Genomic DNA, 6,000 nt, shown 5'->3' on the forward strand with positions numbered 1-6,000 from the left:
CCGGAAAAACTCTTTTGCAACCTTTGCTTGCATGTGACTCTCCAGTAGCATTCTAACAGCTCAGCACTTTTGCAGCTAGCACCAATCACATCTCATTGAAAACAACTCATGTAAATTCTCTTTCCTCTTGAAATACCCTGACCTCCATTGTCTCTTCGGGGCACACTTTTCTTCCACTCTGCGCCTTCCAGGTGGCAATCCCCAAGACCCCAAATCAGCGCATACATTTATTCTGCAGTTGCTGCTTTGTCTTTTGTTGGCCAACAGATGAAAAAGTAAAAGACTTCAGGTCTTGTTCTCCCTCTGCCATGAACTAGCTAGGCGATCCTGGGCAAGTTGTGTTCCTTCGCAAGTCTGAGTCTATATTTCTAAAACGGACTTGGTAACAAAGGAAGAATTTGATTCTGAGGTTCCTTTCTGCTATCACAAACTAAGTTTCTGAGCTAAACTGAAATGACACAATTCCTATTCTCTTAAGGAGACAAATTTCTGGCAACCAATTCTATTCCCCTCCCCCCACACACAGGGCGGGTAGAGATGTGGTCTCCACCCTCTGGCCTGGAGTAAGCCGTGGGGAAAGGGAGATGGAGCCTGGCTACCAGGCCCCGAAGTGGGGAGGTGGGGCTCTGATTCAGGAATGTGGTAGAGGTGGAGGAGCCCTGTGAAATGGCTTAGGAAATTGACATTTTGGTCAAAAGAACACACACTAAATCAAGAACACTAAGTATTGGCCAAAAAAAGGTGGGGAGGAATGAAGCACCACTATTCTGGTGGGGTCATCAGCTACCTTTGGCAACTGGAGAGCTGTTCCCTAAACACACTGTTAACTAGTGGATTCACGCAATACCTTTCTAAGTCTCTGGCCAGCTGCCAACCTGCCCTCCCACCACCTCACCTGTCTCTTTGTCCAGGTGAGACCATCAGCCTAGAGCTTGCATGTGTCCAAGAACAAGCAGCTCCTGACTTGGGCAGGACATGTTCAGACTCAGATCAGAGGCTATCAATCTCAGCCTTACACTTAAAAGCCTCAAGCTGTGAACATGGGAGATCCTGTTCTCCCTTGGGGGCAAAGTAAGCCTTTTTTTTTTTTTTTTCTTGGTAACTTTATGTGTGTCCCTGAAATGACTGTCAGCAGGCCATAACCCAGGGGAGGCCAGGTTGAGGGAAGCTGCATAAACATGTCTTTCTAACAGCTACTTGGTAGGCCCCCTGTCCCTTAGATTTCTACTTCTGAAAATGCTTTGATCTTAGCATATCTGGCTTCTCATGTGTGTCCCTGGACTGAGCCCCAGCAGCTTCCTCTGCACCCTCATTGAGGAAGGACCATTAACCCAGCCTTCCCCACAGCACCTCCGAGGACATTCAGATCCTTCATACCACTCCTGTCTCTGCCCTCCTCTCCGGGCCAGTTCCAGCTCCCCTGAAAATCAGTAAGATGCCCTTAGAGAATATGAATGATTGTCCCCTGAGCCCAAATAATCAGCAAGGCCCCAAAGAATCCAGATTCATTAAACAAGCAAACAAACCATCTCCCCTTTCAGAAGCACCCAGCCAGGGCAGAATGAGCAGCGGCCTGGGAGTCCTGAAAGCTGGATTCCTGTCTTGACACTGGCTCTGCCACTAACTAGCTCTGTGGCCCTGAGCTTAATTCTGTGGTTCTCACCAACATTCTTTAAAAGTGGTTGGGAGGGGTGCCTGGGTGGCTCAGTCGGTTAAGCGGCCGACTTCGACTCAGGTCACGATCTCGCGGTCCGTGAGTTTGAGCCCCCCCGTCGGGCTCTGTGCTGACAGCTCAGAGCCTGGAGCCTATTTTGGATTCTGTGTCTCCCTCTCTCTGACCCTCCCCCGTTCATGCTCTGTCTCTCTCTGTCTCAAAAATAAACATTAAAAAAATTAAAAAATAAAATAAAATAAAATAAAAGTGGTTGGGAACTGGCAGAGTTGGTGGAATGCACGAGGTGAAAACAAGCAGGAGGTGAAAACAACTAATAATTTTAGAGTTGGCAAAAGACATCCAGCCATAACATTTCCTGATGCAGGGCTCTAGGCCTATTAGACACAGAAATGGAGCTCCCAGTGGCTTTTTGTCAACCTTACTACCACAGTAATTTTTTAATTAAAAAAAAATTTTTTTTTTCAACGTTTATTTATCCTTGAGAAAGCAAGAGAGAGAGAGACAGAACACAAACAGGGAAAGGACAGAGAGGGAGACACAGAATCTGGAGCAGTCTCCAGGCTCTAGCTGTGACCACAGAGGCCAAAGCAGGGCTCAAAGTCACAAACTGTGAGATTATGACCTGAGACGAAGTTGAACACTTAACCGACTGACCCACCCAGGTACTTCCTCCTCCCCCCCCAAGTAATCTTTTTAAAACACAAATCTAGTTCTGGGGTGCCTGGGTGGCTCAGTTGATTAAGCATCCAACTCTTGATTTCAGCTCAGGTCATGATCCCACAGTTTGTGGGATGAAGCCCCACATTGGGCTCTGTGCTGACAGTGTGGAGCCTGCTTGGGATTCTCTCTCCCTCTCTCTCTGCCCCTCCCCACTTGTGTGAGCATGTGCATGCTCTCTCTCTCTCAAAATTAATAAAACACAAATCTAGGGCAGTGCCTGTGCTGTTCACCCCTATCCCCACCAAAAAGAACCTTTCAACACTTCTTCAAAATATTGACAGGGCCATATCATGGCCTAAAAGGGGGGCTGCCACAGAATATTTTCCAGGCATGCCCCAATGATGACCCATCCCTCACACTGCAAGAGTGCTCTCTCTATTCAAGTCCCCAGAACCTCCATGCTCCTGTCTCCCCTGATGCAACAGGATCTGGCATTCTTTAAAAGCCTGTATAACTTTGTGATTTAAAGCAATTCTTGCAACTCATTAACCAAATATTTATTGAGTATCTATTAGGTGCTAAAAACTGTTCTAGCCTCTGAGACTTCAGCAGTAAAAAAAAGAAAAAAGAAAAAAGAAAAAAGAAAAAGAAAACAAAAAACAAAAAACAAAACCAAACCTATTCTCCTGGAGCTTGCAGTCCAGTGGTGGGGGGTGGGAGGAGAATTAAGAAAAGCAACAGCAGCAGCAGCCAAAGTCATGTGGCATGTGCAAAGGGGGTGTGCAAAATTAGAGAACGGGGGGCAGAGAGCAAAGGGGGGTGGATGCTATTTCATGTGGGTGGTCAGAGAAGTCCTCTCTGATAGGTAACATCTGAATAGGGATCTTAAAAGCAGGGAGGAACTGAGCTACACAGGCAGGAGGAAGATAAGATTCAAGACAGAGAGAAGGGCATGTGCAAAGGCACTGAGGCAGGAATTTCTGAGGTGCTCAGAAGGCTAATGTAGTTGGAATGTAGCCACCAAAGGGAGTGAGCTGTAGGAGATGAGGTCAGTGAAGTGAAGGGAGTTCAAGAAGCAGCAAAGTCATGTAGAGATTTTTTTTAAGCCATGGCAAGGAGCTTTGACTTAATGCTGAATGAAATGGAGATGCACAGAGGGTTTTAAGCAAAGCAATGACCAGCTCTGACCTAGGTTTCAACAAGAGTATTCTGTCTGCTCTGTTGAGAATGGACTGAAGGGGCACAAGGACCAACCAGAGAGACCTGCGAAGGGGCCATTGCAACAGCACAGGCAGAAATGGTGGCAGCTTATGCGACAGTGGTGGTGGTGGAGGTGGTGAGAAGTGTTTGGATTCTGGAAATGTTCTAACTGTGCAGCCAACATCATTTGTTAAAGGATTGAATGTGAGAACGCTAAATAATCTTGGGTTGGTTCCAAGATTATTTTGCAGTTCTTCCAAATGTTGAAGAGGTACCAGAAGTTAAATACTCAGCAGTATAGCTAAGAGTGAGGTAAAAATACCTGTGGTTTCTAGCTCTTGTTCATCAGGTGAGTCAGGGCACATCTGACTGATGGGGATGTAAGCACCAAACACACAGCAGGCAGGGAGTGCAGGTGAAGGCTTGATGTTAGCTAGGGTCTCGACCCTGTGTGAGGAATGAGAGCCATGCACCTATCCACCTGTCCCCTTCAAACCAAGCAGGCTGAACCACTGGGCCGTCTCTTATCTTTTGGAGTTTCCTGTTCTTAGCACAGTCTGTTTCTGTGGCCTGGGGAAGTAAGGAGGGTCACAGAGAAACTAAATTTGGCATGTGGTTGCTCCCAGAACTACCCTTATCCAGGGAAGATGAAGTCCCAGCTGGGAGGCAGTGATTCTGAGGAGGGTGGATGGGATACAGGATCCGTAGAGTTACTGAGGGTACTGGGTAGAGTCTCCAGTTGTGGCCTGTGGAGCAACTGCACAGCTGCTGTAGTTCCTAGGCCAACCCTAATTATAGCTGAGGAGCTTTTAACAAATAGCCATGCCAAGGCCCTATCCTCACAAAATCCAATTTAATGGGTTGGACCCCAAACCAGTGAATGGTAAAAAGCTTCACAGGTGAGACTAATAAGCTGGCAGGCTTGAGCATCCTGCTTAGAAGTTCATTCCCAAGGTGCTACCATGCTTGAGACTCCCCCACCCCCACAGGCACATAGCCCAAGTCCCTGGAATGTTAGGCTTGAAGGAAGAAGGGACCCCAGGCTTTATGTGACAAGACATCTTGCTGCATTTGCCGACCCTTTGTGGTCCCAGTACCCAAAGAAGGGCTCCCATGATTGCAGTGGAGGAAAATTGAGGGTTATGCAAAATGATTGAGAGAAAATACAACTCTCCCAGTCCTGAATGAACAATTTTTGGATAACAATAAAAAACTGCAAAAGTGAAATGCTGGTCAATTTTAGAAACAGTGATTTTTGTCAAAGACCATATAAATGATATGTAATAACATCTGGTATTTATCCAGATTTAATAACACAAAGAACATTTGCCTGAGGATTAAGTATATAAACGTGAAGTAGTGGAGTATACAATGGTTTTCATCCAGTGACTTTAGCTACAGAAGGTGCTCCCTTCAGTGGGAAGGTGTTTAAACATCAAGAAAGCTGAAGGTCTACTGGGGGTGGAAGACAACAGACAGAAGAGGAAAAACAGGGCTCGTCCGGGATTTGAACCCGGGACCTCTCGCACCCTAAGCGAGAATCATACCCCTAGACCAACGAGCCACACACAACTGCTCTCTCATTTTTAAACTTTAGTAAAGAAAATTTTAGCCACGTACACAGTTGGCCCGAAAATCCCCTCTTTACAATTGTGGGCATGGGGTGACGCCTAGTGGATAAAGTGATCACTGCAGTCTCTCTCGCCCAAATTCTGGAAGGCGATGCCCCCTTGACTACAGATTTTTTCGGAAAAAAAAGCCCAGGCACCAACGAGAATATTTCGGCACGTTTTGGCTTCCGAATGAGCCAAAGATGCTATACAGGAATGGTGGGAGGCCATCGCATCCAGGACAGTCACGGGCTGCGGGGCGACCCCGGGGGCGTGGGGAGGGCTGCCCGCGGTTGGCGGGAGAGCTGGGCAACGGGGAGGCTCCTTTCCGACGAGGCACTCTGCAGACCGTTCCTGCGCTCCGACATCTCCCGCCCTGCCTCACACACACTCCACGGAGCGTGCTTTCCGGAAAGCTTTCGCGTGGTGTCTCCTCCAGCCGCGTCAGGGCGCCCTGCAGCCGGACGACCCCAAACTCAGTATCCTTCGCGGAGAGACAGCTCCCGTCGTGTGACGCCCTCCCTGGGTGGGAAGGGAAGCCGTGAGACAGGAGAGGGCCCTGACTCTTCCTGGTGACCAGCTTGCGCCTGGCCCGGGGCAGGTGCTTCGAACGTCTAAACCTAACAGAGGTGGTCCTGTCTCTTGGGACAGGACGTGTGTTACAGCTCTTTCCACCAGTCTCAAATACTGCGGCTTAAAAGACGAAAGAAAGCAAAACAAACCAGGAAGGGATGGGCGAAAAAAGAGATACGAAGAACCCGGGAAACGACAAAACTACGAACCACAGGGCGGAGGGTGGAGGGCGGGGAGCCGGGAAGAGATCGAAGGGTAGAGAATATGCTTCCTCATATTCTA

General features: G+C 48.1%; 1 protein-coding gene and 1 non-coding gene across 10 annotated transcripts in view; both read right to left on the reverse strand.

Moving 5' to 3' along the window:
• The window catches only part of RNASE11 (ribonuclease A family member 11 (inactive)), a 122,755-nt gene that overhangs the window by 39,162 nt on the left and 77,593 nt on the right, over window positions 1-6,000 (reverse strand). Inside the window, exon 3 of one of the 9 annotated variants that reach the window (XR_006599376.1) lies at window positions 5,114-5,667. The exons of the other annotated variants lie outside the window; for them this stretch is intronic. The gene's annotated coding sequence lies outside the window, so the exon portion shown is untranslated. Of the gene's footprint in view, window positions 1-5,113; window positions 5,668-6,000 lie in introns of those variants that run through there. 9 annotated transcript variants of the gene reach the window in all.
• Window positions 5,028-5,099, reverse strand: TRNAP-AGG. The gene has a single exon. It is a non-coding gene; the product is annotated as a tRNA-Pro (tRNA).

The sequence above is a fragment of the Felis catus genome, chromosome B3, assembly GCF_018350175.1.
Source record: "Felis catus isolate Fca126 chromosome B3, F.catus_Fca126_mat1.0, whole genome shotgun sequence".
NCBI lineage: Eukaryota > Metazoa > Chordata > Mammalia > Carnivora > Felidae > Felis > Felis catus.